We start from the raw sequence: 22,296 nt of genomic DNA on the forward strand, positions 1-22,296 counted from the left end.
CATGACACCGCCAGGCCTCCGTGCTGCATGACACCGCCAGGCCTCCGTGCTGCATGACACCGCCAGGCCTCCGTGCAGCATGACACCGCCAGGCCTCCGTGCTGCATGACACCGCCAGGCCTCCGTGCTGCATGACACCGCCAGGCCTCCGTGCTGCATGACACCGCCAGGCCTCCGTGCTGCATGACACCGCCAGGCCTCCGTGCATGACACCGCCAGGCCTCCATGCTGCATGACACCGCCAGGCCTCCGTGCATGACACCGCCAGGCCTCCGTGCTGCATGACACCGCCAGACCTCCGTGCATTACACCGCCAGACCTCCGTGCTGCATGACACCGCCAGGCCTCCGTGCTGCATGACACCGCCAGGCCTCCGTGCTGCATGACACCGCCAGGCCTCCGTGCATGACACCGCCAGGCCTCCGTGCTGCATGACACCGCCAGACCTCCGTGCATTACACCGCCAGACCTCCGTGCTGCATGACACCGCCAGGCCTCCGTGCTGCATGACACCGCCAGGCCTCCGTGCTGCATGACACCGCCAGGCCTCCGTGCTGCATGACACCGCCAGGCCTCCGTGCTGCATGACACCGCCAGGCCTCCGTGCATGACACCGCCAGGCCTCCGTGCATGACACTGCCAGGCCTCCGTGCATGACACCGCCAGGCCTCCGTGCTGCATGACACCGCCAGGCCTCTGTGCATGACACCGCCAGGCCTCCGTGCTGCATGACACCGCCAGGCCTCCGTGCATGACACCGCCAGGCCTCCGTGCTGCATGACACCGCCAGGCCTCCATGCTGCATGACACCGCCAGGCCTCCGTGCTGCATGACACCGCCAGGCCTCCATGCTGCATGACACCGCCAGGCCTCCGTGCATGACACCGCCAGGCCTCCGTGCTGCATGACACCGCCAGGCCTCCGTGCTGCATGACACCGCCAGGCCTCCATGCATGACACCGCCAGGCCTCCGTGCAGGACACCACCAGGCCTACGTGCTGCATGACACCGCCAGGCCTCCGTGCATGACACCGCCAGGCCTCCGTGCATGACACCGCCAGGCCTCCGTGCTGCATGACACCGCCAGGCCTCCGTGCTGCATGACACCACCAGGCCTCTGTGCTGCATGACACCGCCAGGCCTCCGTGCTGCTTGACACCACCAGGCCTCCGTGCTGCATGACACCGCCAGGCCTAAGTGCTGCATGACACCGCCAGGCCTCCGTGCTGCATGACACCGCCAGGCCTCTGTGCATGACACCGCCAGGCCTCCGTGCTGCATGACACCGCCAGGCCTCCGTGCTGCATGACACCGCCAGGCCTCCGTGCTGCATGACACCGCCAGGCCTCCGTGCTGCATGACACCTCCAGGCCTCCGTGCTGCATGACACCGCCAGGCCTCCGTGCTGCATGACACCGCCAGGCCTCCGTGCTGCATGACACCGCCAGGCCTCCGTGCTGCATGACACCGCCAGGCCTCCGTGCAGCATGACACCGCCAGGCCTCCGTGCTGCATGACACCGCCAGGCCTCCGTGCTGCATGACACCGCCAGGCCTCCGTGCTGCATGACACCGCCAGGCCTCCGTGCTGCATGACACCGCCAGGCCTCCGTGCATGACACCGCCAGGCCTCCATGCTGCATGACACCGCCAGGCCTCCGTGCATGACACCGCCAGGCCTCCGTGCTGCATGACACCGCCAGACCTCCGTGCATTACACCGCCAGACCTCCGTGCTGCATGACACCGCCAGGCCTCCGTGCTGCATGACACCGCCAGGCCTCCGTGCTGCATGACACCGCCAGGCCTCCGTGCATGACACCGCCAGGCCTCCGTGCTGCATGACACCGCCAGACCTCCGTGCATTACACCGCCAGACCTCCGTGCTGCATGACACCGCCAGGCCTCCGTGCTGCATGACACCGCCAGGCCTCCGTGCTGCATGACACTGCCAGGCCTCCGTGCTGCATGACACCGCCAGGCCTCCGTGCTGCATGACACCGCCAGGCCTCCGTGCATGACACCGCCAGGCCTCCGTGCATGACACTGCCAGGCCTCCGTGCATGACACCGCCAGGCCTCCGTGCTGCATGACACCGCCAGGCCTCTGTGCATGACACCGCCAGGCCTCCGTGCTGCATGACACCGCCAGGCCTCCGTGCATGACACCGCCAGGCCTCCGTGCTGCATGACACCGCCAGGCCTCCATGCTGCATGACACCGCCAGGCCTCCGTGCTGCATGACACCGCCAGGCCTCCATGCTGCATGACACCGCCAGGCCTCCGTGCATGACACCGCCAGGCCTCCGTGCTGCATGACACCGCCAGGCCTCCGTGCTGCATGACACCGCCAGGCCTCCGTGCTGCATGACACCGCCAGGCCTCCGTGCATGACACCGCCAGGCCTCCGTGCAGGACACCACCAGGCCTCCGTGCTGCATGACACCGCCAGGCCTCCGTGCATGACACCGCCAGGCCTCCGTGCATGACACCGCCAGGCCTCCGTGCTGCATGACACCGCCAGGCCTCCGTGCTGCATGACACCACCAGGCCTCCGTGCTGCATGACACCGCCAGGCCTCCGTGCTGCTTGACACCGCCAGGCCTCCGTGCTGCATGACACCGCCAGGCCTAAGTGCTGCATGACACCGCCAGGCATCCGTGCTGCATGACACCGCCAGGCCTCTGTGCATGACACCGCCAGGCCTCCGTGCTGCATGACACCGCCAGGCCTCCGTGCTGCATGACACCGCCAGGCCTCCGTGCTGCATGACACCGCCAGGCCTCCGTGCTGCATGACACCGCCAGGCCTCCGTGCTGCATGACACCGCCAGGCCTCCGTGCTGCATGACACCGCCAGGCCTCCGTGCTGCATGACACCGCCAGGCCTCCGTGCTGCATGACACCGCCAGGCCTCCGTGCAGCATGACACCGCCAGGCCTCCGTGCTACATGACACCGCCAGGCCTCCGTGCTGCATGACACCGCCAGGCCTCCGTGCTGCATGACACCGCCAGGCCTCCGTGCTGCATGACACCGCCAGGCCTCCGTGCATGACACCGCCAGGCCTCCATGCTGCATGACACCGCCAGGCCTCCGTGCATGACACCGCCAGGCCTCCGTGCTGCATGACACCGCCAGACCTCCGTGCATTACACCGCCAGACCTCCGTGCTGCATGACACCGCCAGGCCTCCGTGCTGCATGACACCGCCAGGCCTCCGTGCTGCATGACACCGCCAGGCCTCCGTGCATGACACCGCCAGGCCTCCGTGCTGCATGACACCGCCAGACCTCCGTGCATTACACCGCCAGACCTCCGTGCTGCATGACACCGCCAGGCCTCCGTGCTGCATGACACCGCCAGGCCTCCATGCTGCATGACACCGCCAGGCCTCCGTGCTGCATGACACCGCCAGGCCTCCGTGCTGCATGACACCGCCAGGCCTCCGTGCATGACACCGCCAGGCCTCCGTGCATGACACTGCCAGGCCTCCGTGCATGACACCGCCAGGCCTCCGTGCTGCATGACACCGCCAGGCCTCTGTGCATGACACCGCCAGGCCTCCGTGCTGCATGACACCGCCAGGCCTCCGTGCATGACACCGCCAGGCCTCCGTGCTGCATGACACCGCCAGGCCTCCATGCTGCATGACACCGCCAGGCCTCCGTGCTGCATGACACCGCCAGGCCTCCATGCTGCATGACACCGCCAGGCCTCCGTGCATGACACCGCCAGGCCTCCGTGCTGCATGACACCGCCAGGCCTCCGTGCTGCATGACACCGCCAGGCCTCCGTGCATGACACCGCCAGGCCTCCGTGCAGGACACCACCAGGCCTCCGTGCTGCATGACACCGCCAGGCCTCCGTGCATGACACCGCCAGGCCTCCGTGCATGACACCGCCAGGCCTCCGTGCTGCATGACACCGCCAGGCCTCCGTGCTGCATGACACCACCAGGCCTCCGTGCTGCATGACACCGCCAGGCCTCCGTGCTGCTTGACACCGCCAGGCCTCCGTGCTGCATGACACCGCCAGGCCTAAGTGCTGCATGACACCGCCAGGCCTCCGTGCTGCATGACACCGCCAGGCCTCTGTGCATGACACCGCCAGGCCTCCGTGCTGCATGACACCGCCAGGCCTCCGTGCTGCATGACACCGCCAGGCCTCCGTGCTGCATGACACCGCCAGGCCTCCGTGCTGCATGACACCGCCAGTCCTCTGCACATAGCCACGAGACCTCTATTTTCCCTTTTTGTTGGTGTTGGTGTTTATAGGTGTTTATTCCATTATGGTGAGACCAGTGTTTACAAGTGTTGCAGTGTTTGATTTGTAATGATAAGTACTTACATTTTTTTTCATTAAATTGGTGGGAGGGGGTCATGTAGTTTGACCTTTGACCTCTATTTCCACTGATCCAAGTGTTTCATAGTCATTAATCCATTACTGTTAGATCATTTGTTACAATTGAGGCATAATTGTAAAGATGAGTACCTACATCCTCCTTAGTTACTGTGTTGGAGGAGGTTATGCTTTTTGACCCTTGACCTCTAATTATACATGTTTAGGTGCATCGAGGTTGTTTTTGCGCAACCCTTGGATCATTTGTTACTAGTGTTGCATTATTGTAATTGTCTTGATAAATACTTTCATTTTCATTATTTTAATTGGTGTTGGGGATCATGTCTCTTGACCTTTGACCTCTAATAACACTTTTCTAAGTCTTTCAATGTCATTAATGCATTACGGCTGGATTCTTCCTGCCCCTATGACCCCTTACACCTCTACTTACGTCTGCTATCATTGGTCTCTTGACGGCATCCTCCGGTGCCACGCCTGCAGACTTTTTATCAAAAGAAGAAACTCCATTGAGAAGCATTGGGCGCCTGGCACTTAATTGGCACCCTGCACATGGCCACCCCTGTGCCCCTAGTGGTGTATGTTTAGTTCTGTTTGAAGCTCCCCCCCTGTGCTTGTGCTAACCCCCAAAACTTGGGACCTGCAACCAATCTCCTTATCTGCAAGCAGTGTGGCTCTAGGCATTCCCAGTCTCCATTGGAAAGACCAGACTTGCTAGACCAGCATGGCCTGGCAGCATTTCTTGAGAGCCGGTGTGGGACGGTGGTCAACACAGGTTGCCAATGGAGACTCTTCGATGCTCTCCCATTGATGGAGGCTTGGGAGCCCCTGACTTCGAATGATATTATTTGTCCGACAATCTACAGTGGGTAGCACAGTGGACAGCTGGTTCCTTCTGGGAGGAAACTTGCCTGGCGGGTAGATTTACTCCTAAAGAAGCATTACTAGAGAAGCTTCTGGCTTGAAAGGCTGACCTCCTACGGCAGGAGATTCTGTTGTCTGTGGTCCTGGAGTGTTGTGAGCGATTTCTACGACAAAAAGCTGAGAACGCACTATACGGCCCAGAATTAACACTGTTAGGATTGTTTGTTGTTATAAGTTTACCCTTTGTTTTGTTGAATGGCCACTGCAATAGTTCCTATCTTAGACACATGCGGAGCACTGCAAAATGGCAAAACATATTATACAGTTTCCTGGTATCCTGGAAACTCCCTTAGAGGTATTTTACGCACAGGGAGAATAAATGACTAACATCTGGATGAATACGTCAGACAGGCAGAAATAGTATCCCATGGACACATGTGGAAACCCTATGGTATCACCAGCCGGGGTTGCATGTGTGGTCATATCTCATACTGGGGATAACTGTAAGGTGATTAATTAAATCCTTGTAAAGTGCTTTGAATATATGATTGCAATGTATATTGTAAAATGGCAATAAAGATATGTTAAAAAAATAACATTCTTGGCAGAGCCAGGGGAGACAAAACAAGAGCGAGGTTACCTTGAACCAACTGTCAAAAGCAGTGCTGTGGCTTTGCTGGCAGTAAACGCACCTCAGTGCGGGCATTAGCTCAAGGCAAGCTGCAAAGCATGTACCTACAAGCTGTCCCTAGGCTAAACCCTTGTAGGTGATGGTTGTTGAAGTTCTGGTCCACCTAGAAGGGGAAAAAGAGAGAGAGTGTGCCTACAACCTGTCCCTGTTCTAAACATTCATGGCATAGTGAGGAGATAAAAAACGAGAGGCAGGTTACCTTGAACCAACTGTACAAAGGGGTGCTGTGGCTTTGCTGGCAGCAAACGCACCTCAGTGCGGGCATTAGCTCAAGGCAAGCTGCAAAGCATGTACCTACAAGCTGTCCCTAGGCTAAACCCTTGTAGGTGATGGTTGTTGAAGTTCTGGTCCACCTAGAAGGGGAAAAAGAGAGAGAGTGTGCCTACAACCTGTCCCTGTTCTAAACATTCATGGCAAAGTGAGGAGATACAAAACGAGAGGCAGGTTACCTTGAACCAACTGTACAAAGGGGTGCTGTGGCTCTGCTGGCAGCAAACGCACCTCAGTGAGGGCATTAGCTCAAGGCAAGCTGCAAAGCATGTACCTACAAGCTGTCCCTAGGCTTAACCCTTGTAGGTGATGGTTGTTGAAGTTCTGGTCCACCTAGAAGGGGGAAAAGAGAGAGAGTGTGCCTACAACCTGTCCCTGTTCTAAACATTCATGGCAAAGTGAGGAGATACAAAACGAGAGGCAGGTTACCTTGAACCAACGGTACAAAGGGGTGCTGTGGCTTTGCTGGCAGCAAACGCACCTCAGTGAGGGCATTAGCTCAAGGCAAGCTGCAAAGCATGTACCTACAGCTGTCCCTAGGCTAAACATGTGTTGTGGATAGTTGTCGAAGTTCTGGTCCACCTAGAATGGGAAAAAGAGAGAGAGTGTGCCTACAACCTGTGCCTGTTCTAAACATTCATGGCAAAGTGAGGAGATACAAAACGAGAGGCAGGTTACCTTGAACCAACTGTACAAAGGGGTGCTGTGGCTCTGCTGGCAGTAAACGCACCTCAGTGAGGGCATTAGCTCAAGGCAAGCTGCCATAAACTTACAAGCTGTCCCTAAGCTAAACGTGTAGTTGACTATTGTTGAAGTTCCTGGTCCACCTAGGAAGGAAAAAAGGAAATGTCTATAACCTGACCCTATGCTCCTCTTATTGTAAGAGTTAGAACTAGATCCGGATTCCTAGAGCATATACCAAGATGCTTCCCGGGAGGTCCACAGATTTGGTATACCTTCTAGTCACCGACTTACCTGAATGATGTTTCTTTGGCAACATCCAACAGTCTTTCCAGCGTGACGTGATTGTTCATCTTCTTCACCTTCATCACAGTGTTCTCGTGAGTACGGTTTCCACCTTGTGAAGAAAAAACATAATTTAATGATTAAGTACTACAAGTCACACATCCCCAAATCACACCCATCCATTTATTTGCCCATTTACTATACAGAGTTGGATTGAAAGTAGCAATTTCAGAGGCAGAGCATTCTATCAGAAACTCTCATGCAGAACACAGTTAGTGAAACCATGTAGAGCTAAACCAAGGGCAATAAAATCACTTCCAAAAAGACATTGGTCACCCTAGCTCACCCCCAAATCAAACGCGACTGATTTTCCACTGGTTTATATCCACACACTTGTCAGACAAGACAGTATGCTTCTCTGTATCCTTTTCTGATAAGTTAGACTGCTATTTATTATGCAGGGTAGAGCAGTTCCATTCACTCTGCACTGTCCGCAAGGTCACGCAAGGCTAAGCTCATTGTTTATCCAAGCTGATGACGTAAATAATTAATTTACTCTCTTAATTTATATGCAGGTAAGTATTTAATCAATAATAACTCAAGTCGGAAATAAAGAACCAGAGTCCGTGGTGTTAGAGTTCTTAGGGGTTTTATTCCTCAAAAAGGAATGGTCAGGACCATAATATCATGTTCTTCCCACCGCAGGGGTGGAAGAAGGGATAGAGCGCTCCATTTTATTGACAGTACATAGCTTATATACTTAATTCATGTCATAGGAAACAGTTATAGTAGGCGTAACAGCTGAGAGAAGACAAGATAACAGTATACACGTGTTACTAGTACGTAATCAGAAGGCGTGGACTAGGCGTGAACTGGAGGTGTGTGCTAGAAACGTCATAGATAGGTGTCACAAAAGGGGTGGCACTAACAGAAATGTTGCAATGTCAGCAGAAATTGGAAACTTGGATGCGCGCGCAGCTGCATGACGTGTGAATGACATGAAGCCGGAGGGTGCAGGGGACTTGACATTTACACTGACGGAAAGAGACAGAAGTCTGGCATGTCAGATCAACTTGTACTTTTATCATATCTGATATCTGATGTTTAGGAACCATGTTATCTGGACGGAAAGGTCTCTAGGGCAGAAGCTATTCTATACTAACTGTGGATGCGTGTATAAGCGCCTAAGTGTCTGCATGAGAAGCGTGGGGGCACGGGGCCTTCCATGGAAGCATGGTAACAGAAGCTATGAATTACTTGAATTACTTGCACAGAGACAGGCCGGCCCTTTGGCCTTTGGCTCTGCAGCTGAGGGGGATGTTTACTGAAACTAGCAGGCAGGAATGTATTGTCGGGGAGCGGAACAGATAACTCGAAGGTTATAGTCAATCTTGGCAGGCAGCAGGCTGAGCTGAGCGCGAGGGGCCGCGCTGAAAGTAAGTCAGAGTTCACGGGTACAGAGGCAGCCTGGGCAGAGGCCCTTGGAGTCAGAAGCCAGAAAAGAGGCTCGGTGGCAGAAATTCAGGGCCTACTCAGCTAGAGCTGAAAAACGGAGAAGTACACCACAAAAAGACGTTGGCATGGCATACTTAGGAACGGACCATTCAACCCATTCAGGGTGGGTCTGAAAGAGGACATGTTAACGTTGGACGCAAATGTATTTGCATCTTCATAGCTGGTACAGGAGGGAAGTTACATGCACTTTAACTCGTACATGGAGACGGTGGGTGACACGCTAGGGAACACAACTTGACCATAAAATTTATATTTCCTCATTCCCTCCTTGTTCCCTACGGACCCTTCATGATATATCGATCATCATAAATTGATCAGTTTGTTCTTGTAACATAATTTGTTCATCTCTCTTCCGTTGTCTATTTGAGAGAAAACTGGAATGTTCAATGCACGATGTGGCACACAGTCCACATATCGCCGGCCCACACTGTAGGCACAGGCAGCAGCTGAATACTATGACAAGGCTAAAACCTAGGAAGGATAGGATCTTCCATCCCCAAGCAGTTAACGTTGTCCAGAACCAACCGGACCAAGTCCAGGTGCCTGGATTCTGATGTATCTGATTTGCAATTTTATGCAGACGGGTAATAGCTTGATAGACAGATGGCGCGTTTTGTGGGATGAAAACGCAGCAACTTGACCCGATGACCTTACAGGCTCCACCTCTATCTGCCAAGATGACGTCAATAACAAGACGATTTTGAAGGACAACAACCCGCATAGCAGATTGCTCCTCTGTTAAGTTACCTAAGGCGGAGGCAGTTTCATGTACTACAGCTTCAAGTGTTCTAGTTAATCTACGTATTAATTTACTGTTTTGGACAGGTCCTAAAAAGAAACAGAATCCTTTATTAAAATCAGTGTACTGTTCCCATGCCGGTTCTGTGTAGTCGACAAGTGGGATTGTTTGTTGTTATAAGTTTACCCTTTGTTTTGTTGAATGGCCACTGCAATAGTTCCTATCTTAGACACATGCGGAGCACTGCAAAATGGCAAAACATATTATACAGTTTCCTGGTATCCTGGAAACTCCCTTAGAGGTATTTTACGCACAGGGAGAATAAATGACTAACATCTGGATGAATACGTCAGACAGGCAGAAATAGTATCCCATGGACACATGTGGAAACCCTATGGTATCACCAGCCGGGGTTGCATGTGTGGTCATATCTCATACCGGGGATAACTGTAAGGTGATTAATTAAATCCTTGTAAAGTGCTTTGAATATATGATTGCAATGTATATTGTAAAATGGCAATAAAGATATGTTAAAAAAATAACATTCTTGGCAGAGCCAGGGGAGACAAAACAAGAGCGAGGTTACCTTGAACCAACTGTCAAAAGCAGTGCTGTGGCTTTGCTGGCAGTAAACGCACCTCAGTGCGGGCATTAGCTCAAGGCAAGCTGCAAAGCATGTACCTACAAGCTGTCCCTAGGCTAAACCCTTGTAGGTGATGGTTGTTGAAGTTCTGGTCCACCTAGAAGGGGAAAAAGAGAGAGAGTGTGCCTACAACCTGTCCCTGTTCTAAACATTCATGGCATAGTGAGGAGATACAAAACGAGAGGCAGGTTACCTTGAACCAACTGTACAAAGGGGTGCTGTGGCTCTGCTGGCAGTAAACGCACCTCAGTGAGGCCATTAGCTCAAGGAAAGCTGCAAAGCATGTACCTACAAGCTGTCCCTAGGCTAAACCCTTGTAGGTGATGGTTGTTGAAGTTCTGGTCCACCTAGAAGGGGAAAAAGAGAGAGAGTGTGCCTACAACCTGTCCCTGTTCTAAACATTCATGGCAAAGTGAGGAGATACAAAACGAGAGGCAGGTTACCTTGAACCAACTGTACAAAGGGGTGCTGTGGCTCTGCTGGCAGCAAACGCACCTCAGTGAGGGCATTAGCTCAAGGCAAGCTGCAAAGCATGTACCTACAAGCTGTCCCTAGGCTTAACCCTTGTAGGTGATGGTTGTTGAAGTTCTGGTCCACCTAGAAGGGGGAAAAGAGAGAGAGTGTGCCTACAACCTGTCCCTGTTCTAAACATTCATGGCAAAGTGAGGAGATACAAAACGAGAGGCAGGTTACCTTGAACCAACTGTACAAAGGGGTGCTGTGGCTTTGCTGGCAGCAAACGCACCTCAGTGAGGGCATTAGCTCAAGGCAAGCGGCAAAGCATGTACCTACAAGCTGTCCCTAGGCTAAACCCTTGTAGGTGATGGTTGTTGAAGTTCTGGTCCACCTAGAAGGGGGAAAAGAGAGAGAGTGTGCCTACAACCTGTCCCTGTTCTAAACATTCATGGCAAAGTGAGGAGATACAAAACGAGAGGCAGGTTACCTTGAACCAACGGTACAAAGGGGTGCTGTGGCTTTGCTGGCAGCAAACGCACCTCAGTGAGGGCATTAGCTCAAGGCAAGCTGCAAAGCATGTACCTACAGCTGTCCCTAGGCTAAACATGTGTTGTGGATAGTTGTCGAAGTTCTGGTCCACCTAGAATGGGAAAAAGAGAGAGAGTGTGCCTACAACCTGTGCCTGTTCTAAACATTCATGGCAAAGTGAGGAGATACAAAACGAGAGGCAGGTTACCTTGAACCAACTGTACAAAGGGGTGCTGTGGCTCTGCTGGCAGTAAACGCACCTCAGTGAGGGCATTAGCTCAAGGCAAGCTGCCATAAACTTACGAGCTGTCCCTAAGCTAAACGTGTAGTTGACTATTGTTGAAGTTCCTGGTCCACCTAGGAAGGAAAAAAGGAAATGTCTATAACCTGACCCTATGCTCCTCTTATTGTAAGAGTTAGAACTAGATCCGGATTCCTAGAGCGTATACCAAGATGCTTCCCGGGAGGTCCACAGATTTGGTATACCTTCTAGTCACCGACTTACCTGAATGATGTTTCTTTGGCAACATCCAACAGTCTTTCCAGCGTGACGTGATTGTTCATCTTCTTCACCTTCATCACAGTGTTCTCGTGAGTACGGTTTCCACCTTGTGAAGAAAAAACATAATTTAATGATTAAGTACTACAAGTCACACATCCCCAAATCACACCCATCCATTTATTTGCCCATTTACTATACAGAGTTGGATTGAAAGTAGCAATTTCAGAGGCAGAGCATTCTATCAGAAACTCTCATGCAGAACACAGTTAGTGAAACCATGTAGAGCTAAACCAAGGGCAATAAAATCACTTCCAAAAAGACATTGGTCACCCTAGCTCACCCCCAAATCAAACGCGACTGATTTTCCACTGGTTTATATCCACACACTTGTCAGACAAGACAGTATGCTTCTCTGTATCCTTTTCTGATAAGTTAGACTGCTATTTATTATGCAGGGTAGAGCAGTTCCATTCACTCTGCACTGTCCGCAAGGTCACGCAAGGCTAAGCTCATTGTTTATCCAAGCTGAGATCAAAAGATAGTCACAGAACAGGACGCTGCTTCTAGAATAACTACCGATCTGACCATCCCCCTGACAACATGATACCAAGAGGCCAATGCTTGCTGGAGGTTCATCAAACAAGCCATGCAGCTAGAGGCCTGTGCATGATGTCAGATATCCATGTCATGTCATGTTATCCCAGAAGGGTATTCTGGAGCTGAACCAGGAAATATTTAGGCCAGAGTAGGTGCTAGATCAAGAGCCAGGTCTTCACTTTCTAGTGGAATTCAAGCACGGAGGTGGTGACTCTGATGCACAGGGGGAGCTCATCCCTGGCTTTAGGAGGGAGGAGAGCGCATGACTGCCAGATATGCTTCTGTATATGTAGGGGTGTGTGTGAGTCAAATACCAAGGTTCACAAACAGATAATAAGGAGTCGGGCCAAAAACTGAATTTCTAATGAGCGACTAAGAGGGGAAAACTGCAAAAGATAATAGTGAGTAAAAGACACAGAGAGAGCACCAGGGCTGTTTAGGCCACTATAGGTAGATGACAGTTGGAGAAATGAGCTGGTTAATTAGTGTGGTGCATGACTTACCTTGAGACTGTCTTTACCTGTGAATATGCCATCAGAACCCCAAACAACGCCATCCCCTTTCACAGGTGGCCCAAGAACAACACTCTACCAGCACTCTAAGAACTCTAAAATGCCTCTAGGCTCCCTCCACACAATTCTAACCTATACTTGTTAAAAGAAATGCTTTACAACTCCATCAGGGGCTGCAAGGACTATATAAATGCAAACCTTTTTCCCTCTTCTATCTCTCAGCTATTCTCCTCAATCAAAATAACTGACTAATATCCACCACTTAAATTACTTTCATATTTTACTATACTAATTATCCACTAATCCTTTATAGTTTCTGGAGTAGCGTGCTACTCGCCAAAAGAGCACTGCAACACCCCATATGGGGTAACAAGTGTTATATTATTGTAAACCTTTTTCCCTCTTCCGTCCCTTCGCCAACCTTCTGAATCGAAATAACTGACTAACATATCCACCACTCAAATCACTTTCACATTTCACTATACTAAATTCACCACTAATCATTTCTGGGTTCTGGAGTAGCATGCTACTCACTGAAAAAGCGATTTGACGCCTGGTCAGGGATAGTAAGCGCTAAATAAGTGCATCATCACAGTAGAGGTTAACATTACAATCAAATTCAGTCACCAGTATTAAACGTATTATCAGCTATTAAAAACTAACAGTGAAAATATATGTAAATACCTATTTCGCAATTAGCAGAAGAAAAATAAGTCATGTTGGTAATATAAGCATCGATGTAAAATTCATTCCCTGAAAGTCTCGGGAAGATTTGTCAAGCGGGGGCCAAGAAAAAAAGTGAATGGACATTTGATATCATGTGAAGCAAAATACAGCTCGAAAAGGCGGAGATTGGCAGGAACAAACCTGGTATACAAATCTGGAGAGAACAGATCAAGCTGCAACTCAACGTTTGCTGTCAAACAGGAGGGTGAAGCCAAATATACTGCCATAATCTGGACTCCCCAAAATTTGAGAAAGTGATCCATACCCATAAAAAGAGTAAAAAGTACCATTTAGTAAATAGTGTGTAAACCGATTGCCTTGGGGCTGTTTTCCACTGGTTCCATCTAAACAGCCTTAAGTGCAACTCCGACAAGTCCGAAGTTCTGTTCTTTGGGTGCGACACAGAACCGGACTGGCAGACCTGGTGGCCACGGGATATGTTCCCTCCGTCCTGCTCCTCTCAGGTTGCTAAGAATCTGGGGGTGAAGATGGATAACAGGCTCACCCTGAAATCCCAGATCTTGGGGGTGTCGGGCGTTTGCTTTGGCATCCTCAGGATGCTGCGGAGGTTTCTTCCTCTGTTATCCGTGGAACACAGGACGCTTACTGTCCAGGCTCTGATTGGGTCCAGGTTGGATTATTCCAACGCTCTCTACCTGGGCCTTCCAGAGTACTTGTTGCAGCGGCTTCAAGTGGTACAGAATGCCGCTGCAAGGGCAATCTTTGGCCTCAGTAGGCGCTCCAGGACCTCTGGCTTGCTGGCAACTCTACACTGGCTTCCTATCCGCAAGAGGATTGCCTTCAAGGCGCTGACCTTGACCTACAAAGCTCTCCATAAGGAGGGAGCCAAGTACCTCCAAAAGAGACTGGTCTTTTACCACCCGACCAGGTCTCTGAGGTCGGAAGCCCTGCACCTTGCTGTTGTCCCCCGGGTCAAGAAAGCGCGCCTCGGGGGCCGCTCTTTTGGACTGCTGGCTTCTCAGCTGTGGAACTCTTTACCTCTGACCCTGCGGGGAGCCACCAGCCTACTGGCTTTTAGGAAAGGCCTTAAAACTTGGCTGTTTACTCAGTAGCCTGTCCTCCTTGAATATTTGCTCCACTCTTCCGTTAGTTTTTTTCTGATGTTATGTTTTTTATGTTGCAGCATTGTCTCTTTCTCCGCTAAAGCGCCGGGACACTCTTTTTGAGTAGCCGCGCGCTATAGAAATAATTAAATAACATAACATAACATAACCTTCAGATGAACAAAAGCTTAAAGCCTTACAGAACTTTACCCCAGTATGATAAGCAGGCCTATACGATAACTCTCAGCAAGTATAACCTTACCTATTATTACAAAACCAACCACAGTCACATTTGTCACCCTCCCCCTAGAAACACTGGTCAAGAAACAAAATCAAGCGTCATCGCCAGGGAGCGTGGCTAGGAAAGGGAGCGTGGCAAGGACAGGGAGCGTGGCAAGGACGGTAGCCATGATGGCCGTGTGTCGTACAGGTACACAGCTGTGCTCGACATTGACCTCTCAACGTGATGTCTGGGCAGTGCAGATGGCAGAAATGCAGGGTTTAATTTGTAAAAAATAAGTGCCTCGGCCCTCATCAGGAGGTCACTGCAGCAGGCATCACACATTGACGCTGCCAATGATAGTACCAACACAACTACTAACCATCGCACTCCTACAAGTGTGACAATTCAGATTATTCCAGGCTCCAAAAGCTATGAGAAGTGCTTGTGTGGCAGGCATCAGTCATTTTGAATGAATATGAAATTAATAAGCTACTGTTGTTGTGCTCATTGTTAAATTAGGCAAAGAGCACCACCATGTGCCAGACTGACATAACTGCCGGTGCTGACGGATACCGGCTCAAGTTAAGCACTACAAAAATAAGGCGTTTCAGTAAGCGGAAACGAGCACAGTACAGGGAGGCCTGGTCATGTCAGGAGCCAGATATGAGGATGTGGCTGCCTTCATGACACGCCCACCCTCCCCAGAGTCCAGCAGGCGTTCACACTCTCAGTCCATGAACCTCAAATGTAGTTGCTCCACCTAAACTACATGCCTGGGACCTGGATGTGTTCCGGATCACTGAGGCATATGGCAGAACCCTGGGCCTGGTGGAGAGGTGACATGGGGCTGTAGGGCCTCTCTAATTATACTTGCGGAGAGGTGAGGTGCACCAACCTCCCCACCTGCTACTGCCTCCAATAGACTCCCATGCCCCCCTGTGCTACCCGTCTTGCAGCCCTCAGTGTCCGAGCACTGGGATTAGACATGGGGGACCCATTGCTTGGAGCATAGGAGCAGTGCTTTAAATAGCTAAATAGCGCCCCAATCGCCCTGAAAACACTAAGATCTCAGACACCTCCTCACACTTGATATATATATATGGTGAGGGATAGAGGGACGGAAGGGATAGTTGGGAAGGTAACACTCTGTTCCAGACCTGGTGGTAGGGAGGGAGGGATGGAAGGGAGGGAGTGAGGGATAGAGGGACGGAAGGGATAGGTGGGAAGGTAACACTCTGTTCCAGACCTGGTGGGAGGGAGGGAGGGATGGAAGGGAGGGAGGGAGGGATGGAAGGAAGGGAGGGAGGGAGGGATGGAAGGGAGGGAGTGAGGGATAGAGGGACGGAAGGGATAGGTGGGAAGGTAACACTCTGTTCCAGACCTGGTGGGAGGGAGGGATGGAAGGGAGGGAGTGAAAGATTGTAGTGTAGTTCCTATTATCCCAATAGGCTCTGCGCATTGGAATAATACCTTCAATAGTATAGACCTAGGGCAGAGGTTAACTAGGTCTCCTACTGACGATATTAGACTTAAAGTTTTGTGTTTGCCAGCTAGCTCAGAGTTCACTAGAAACTTTCTCGAATAGGCAAGGAGGGTTTTAACCTCCCTGGATAGACAAGAAGGGATTTAGTTTCTGACAACCATAGAACATGACAACTTTGCTCTCCCCTAATCAAGAGTGTATCTCTAGAGTCGTGTGAAAACAAAAGACAACTTATGTTACTCAGTCAGTACGTGCATTCTTAGTTTCACCAGATTGTAGAGAAAAGGAAGAGACGGGCGTGTTCAATAAAAGATGGTATTTATTGATCAGTCTCTTTTCTCGTACAAGAGAAATGGATCGCTACTATTGTAATACTTAGAGTTAAGTAAAGTGCATATAGTAAAAGCAGAATTATAAAGTAATACTGTAAAAGCATTGATATGGTTTCTAAGCCATATGATGTTTTAAAATGGATAAAATAGATACATACATATATACATTGGCTAATCGTACTCAACTGGTGCTTCTAACCACGCCTACCCCAGTGTACCTGACCTAAGCCTAATACGTGGGCGGGAGTAGATAAGTAACAGTTTAAGTTAAGTTTGTTTTGCCAAGGGACTGACTCAAGAATTCTCTGTAAGGGGTTATTCAGTTCTGTACCTGAGTTCTAGAATGGTGGAGGGCTGGTATCTCGTATCCCAGGTCTCGATATTCCAGCTGCCTGCGAGGGCTGCTTGGAAACGCCGGAGCTGGATTTCTCGGCAGGAGAAAGGCAGCGTCTCTCTCTCAGCGCGTCAGGAAGGCGGGGCAGCGCCTGTGGGCTTCGCTCTCTGCTGGGCTCCTCGGCAAGTCTCGCTGCTCCAATCTCGTCACCACCGCGTGTGTTTGCTTAAGGCAATGTCGGTAATATTTATACCTGAAAGGTGCCGAGATTGACGTAAGGATGGACATATATACGTCAATAAGGATGTCATACGAACGGGTTCGTTCGCACATTCTTTACTGAAGTTCTCGGTGAAATCAAAACAATGGCTACGGGAAAATCCCAGGTCGCGGTAGGTTTGATTTGTTTTGAGAACTCCGTATGCCTTATCAGGGGCTGGAGGAATAGTGCTTGCCTAATTAGATGGCATGCGTTATGACCTAATCAGATAACGCGCTTCTGTCCTGTGGTGTGGCTCAATCAGATAGCGGTTTTTGCACCGTTGGATGGCTGCTAGTTAATTATTAACCAAACCAGGGTCAGGAGTAGGGGGATCGATACAGTACCTATAGAAATACATCACACCCACTCCACGTAGACTATGGCCATATTTACAAATCTAGGCATAGTAAAAAAACTAGTAGTGTTTGTGTATACCGTACCACCCCAAAATACATTCATATGCATTCTGAAATTTGGAATTATGAAATATACGAAACACAATTACATGTACTATATGCACTCAAGCAGTATAATAATGCTAAACATATAACACATATTATAAATCAGCATGAATAAAAAATGCGAAATTTACACATGAAATGGCTCTTAATACAGAAGAAAAAATTCGAGACCATTCCATCACAAAATATAACATACTTATGAACATGCTACAGGGTAGCTAATGTCTCTAGAGTACCTAAGAATAGAAAGTTAGTTCTCTAAGAATAGTTCTACCTTAAGCAGAAGATAAGTGTTCCAAAAAAATTTGTAAATATTATTGGATTTGAAAAGGGTTCCCGCTGTCTGAAAAGAATGGTGAGTAAAATTTCCATATCACTTTATTTTCAAAGTTGAAGGACAAATTCAGGGTGTGGGGAACGCCGTGTGCTAGTTTGCTCAAAGTCATTCTTTCTGTTCTGGTGAAAACATCATATCATTTAGACTTTCGAAAAAACTGTCAACTGCTTCTTGCGAAAGTTCCATTAACTCGGAAAAAGTTGTTACCATGCATTCATGAGCATGATTGCCTTCATTGATGGTTTGATCAGCATAGCTGACAGATGGTCGTACCTGATCGATGCTGCTTTCATCTTGTACTTCACTACCCCTCAATCGTAGTGGTGAAGTCTCCACGAATGCCGTCATCAGGATAGGTAGCCGCTGGGGGCAGCACAATGCATGAGCCGTTACCGGACCCAACAAGGTTTCTGCGTCCAATGGCACATCCGATTGTAGTGTCAAACAGGTGTCCAACATGCATTCTTCGCCGCATAGCAAGCACCTTAATACAGGCATAACACAACGTTGCCACATTGGTCTAAATGAAAGAAACCAAGTCATGTTCAAGTCCCGTAGCCGTGCTAGTCCAAGGACTCTAGTTATGCGGTCCCGGTAGCCAATGGCTAGAATCGTTTCTTCCCTTGTCGCAGGTGTTTTGTCTGTGACATGGTTTGCCATAGCGAAATAACAGGATCAAAAATAGGATGCCTGCCACCAGTCCCAAAAGGAGAGGAAGTCCGCCAAAGATGGAATGGACAAAGTCTGGAAAAATACCCAGGATGGCTTTGAATGGGGTTAAGGCTCCCGAAAACACTGTCTTAAATACACTTGAGACACCACTGGTATCAGAAATGTTTAAGATTTCGTTCAGTAATTCTGCGAAATGTATGGGGGAATTAGTTGATAACAATGAATGAATCTCTGCCGTTGTCCTTGCAACTTGGAGATCATACGTTTCTTTTGATGACGTTAGCCTGGTTGGCGTCTCTAGGAGCACTGTCTTCATTCTGCTTAAAGTATCAATTCGAATAGAAGCAATTTTCAAGTTGGGCCATAACCTTGCCTCCCTGTCTGGGGAATCGCTGGGGAACAATACCCGTTCACAGCACATGACCTTCGTAGTCACAGTTATGAGATAAGGTTTTCCGGGCAGCAAACTACAACATCTGCGATCTACTATTAGAATGTAACTCCCGTTCGAAAGTCTCCTAAAAAATGGTTCTATTTGTGTTGCAGGTGTGCCTAGCTGGTGACATGAAAGGTTATTTGAGGTCCCTTCACAGGCTCCATGCAAACTAATACCCTGACACAGAAGTGTACCGCTTAATGACCTCGCGCAATTATTGCCACTAAGAAACACTTTCTGGCCTTTATTACTGACACAAGCATGTGTATAGGGTAAGTTCCATGTTGACTTAATGTACCCTTTACCCAACCTTTCATACTGGCCTGCCTGTATATATTTTTGGCAGTACTGAAACCTGAAAGTAGATATCGGAATATTTATTATCCCATGTATTATCCATTCAATGACAGGTCGTTCTGACATTGTCAATGGTAATCTTTCGAGTTTTTCAATGCTCAGGATTGTATAATCAGCACCCTTCTGCGCCATACTGATTTGTTTATCAGTAAGGTTAAAGATATTAAATAATGACGTTGTGTTGATTAAACGCCAAGGCACATAGCCTGAACGCAGGTTTTGTAACGTCCAGCCAAGCTGTACAATAGAACGCAATTGGGACTGACCGTGTTGTAACAACAGTAAGTTTTGCGATATTATATCGATTGCTGAAGACGCAATGCTGTCCAAAGAATATATTCTGGAAGACAGAGTCATTAACCTATTGTCCACAACAGAAAGCGATTTTTCCAAATGAATACGCTCAATTTCCCGTATTTTCTCTGCTGTCTCAATTTGAGCTTCTTTCCAGGCTTCGTTATAAGCTGCATATATAGAGGCCGCTATGAAACGTTTTTGACGTTGTTTGCGTGGTCCCATGATGAAATCACGCAAGTCAGCACCTTCTGTAAGTAAAGTTAGGTGTTGCTTAATTTCTGCCAGTGTGGATGTTTGTAGCCATTGAAGGCAGAGCTTGCCCACACTGTAAGTGGTTATTATCCCTGGATGTTGTCTTTGGGAATATCTAGGGTCTGGCCTGGTCAATGTGAACCCCTGTATTTTGTTCAGGAATCAGTCTTGACAGTTATTTGTATCTGTGGGCCAGATCAACCATTGTTTCCATTCAGGATGTGTTCTGTTTTGGTTTAATATATGGTTTACGTCTATCTCAACATCTATAGAGCTATTACTATTCACTGTTGGCTTTGGAATAGACGGTTTGTTTGAATCTTTGATTTTGGCTAAGCCAAGACAGGTAGTTTGTTGAATAGTGTCATTCAAATATATAATTTGTTCTGGGATCATGCAGGCTCTAAACAATGATTCTATACCTTGTACTTGCCAATCTCTTGTACCCCAAACAGTTTTTGCTTCAATGTTATTGTTCCAGAAATCAAAACCAAATGTATTCATTTGCTCAAAAAATGAATCAGAATATATCAATTTTGTGTTTGTAAGCATGGTCTTATTTGACAATTTGTAAGCTTGGTCTTATTTGACAATTTGAAATACAATGTTTCTGCATTACTTGTGTTAAACCCTGAAAAGTATGAATATTTATCATAAAATGTTTTCGAGCTACCTTTTGGAGGAGTAGCACAATGTTCCCATTGGTTATAATTTAAAACATTTCTAGGTTGTGCAGATTTATGTAGATAATGGTTACCATAGTGGTTGTAGCAGAACATCTCATCATAGATAGACAAACCCTGCAAATAATCATGTTCTGTAAATTTAGCAGACATCACAAGATCAGACATGATATCATTAATACTTTCAAAGTCCCAATCATCAGCAAATGTGCTTGGTTTTACAAAGTCACTCAATGAGATATTAAATTGGTGTAGATACTTCAGGATTTCAACCGGACCATAGATTTCATAATCAGTATTGTCCCATGCTACCCCGCCGGGGATAGGGTTGGCTGTAAGGTTGACTGAAGAAAGTTCTCTTTTCTCGACGTGTGAAGATGTGTGTGGTTTAAGGACCAAGTTGATTTTCTGGCTTGCTGTGTCCATTTTAGCATATTTTCCCTCAATGAAATGTCCCAAGCATAGTACCATGATGAACCAAAGTATGAGGACAAATGCACCTAAGGCCACCCAAAATTCAATCCATGGAGAAATCAGATCGGTTTCTTTCAGCTGTTGAAAAAGTTCCTTAGTTTTATCTTTAAAAGTTTTTATTGATGGCTGTTTCTTAGATTCACTCAGATCTTCAGAGAAATCATCGAAGTTGATGAAGTAGCCGGATGCCGTTCTGTCAATTGTTCCAATTGCTTCTGGATTACTTCTTGTTCTAGAAGTTTCATTTGTTACTTCATCGTAGGTTGGTGTGTCTCGACTAAATGTTTTTATTTGGGTTTTTAGAGGTTTAAGTTCCATTGCTTTGTTGCATAGTCCTTGTTGATTTACTGTAGAGTTTTCGAATGTTATTAGTCTCTCAGTTTGAACCTCTGTATTTGTAGCAAACGTTGGTGTTCTGCTACTTCTTGGGAGTCCACTTGGCCTACTATTTGTTATCGGCCACATGATTGTGGTTTTACCAGGTCGATGGATACAACTCTGTTCTCCTTTTTACCAGCAAGGGGCGGTAGTACTACTGATCTTGTCCCGTTGACAGACAGGACAGGAACTGCTTTTCTGTAAGAAGGCCCAAATTCCTTCTTTACCGCGATCTTCTCTCTGACTAGATCCCCGACTTTTGGAATCCAGACAGGCCTTGCTGGGACAGGTGGTTTTTCTTCAGTGGTTGTTGGCTGTTGTTTCAACTTTATGTTGCTCAGGTCTTTCCTTGTTTCATTTAAGTCCTGCAAAATAGCCAAACGATCTTTGATATCAAAGCTTTTGTCTTTAACCACTGAAGTCTGACTATCAAGATCTTGGATCATCATTCTAGTCCCAAACAATAGTTCTTACGGACTGAATCCCCTCAGAGAATCTCTTGGCAGGTTATTTAGACTACGTTGGACACTTATTAGATGTTTGACCCACCCAGCTCCTGAACCTAATACCTTTGCTGTTATAGATTGCTTTATGTCACGGTTTTTTCTTTCTATGATTCTGTTTCCCTCAGGATGAAATGGACAAGAGTACCGCAATGCAATGCCCATGCTGGTCATGGCCTCCTTATAAGCCCGAGAGCTAAAAGCAGGACCCTGGTCAGAATGTAGCATGCCAATTGCGTATGTGCCGATAAAGACTCGCAAATCTTTTATAACAGTTCTGGCGTCAGCCGGTCGCTGGGGCCACATCCATGTGAATCTCGTACATGAATCCACTGCGACCAAGATATATTTATAGTTACCATCCCTTTGTAAGGGACCACAGTGG

General features: G+C 48.7%; 1 pseudogene; it reads right to left on the reverse strand.

Annotated features, from left to right (window-relative positions):
- Nucleotides 1–6,472: 6,472 nt before the first annotated feature.
- LOC147668932 (uncharacterized) lies at nucleotides 6,473–21,495 on the reverse strand (annotated as a pseudogene).
- Nucleotides 21,496–22,296: the final 801 nt, after the last annotated feature.

Source organism: Lissotriton vulgaris, unplaced genomic scaffold, assembly GCF_964263255.1.
Source record: "Lissotriton vulgaris unplaced genomic scaffold, aLisVul1.2 SCAFFOLD_313, whole genome shotgun sequence".
NCBI lineage: Eukaryota > Metazoa > Chordata > Amphibia > Caudata > Salamandridae > Lissotriton > Lissotriton vulgaris.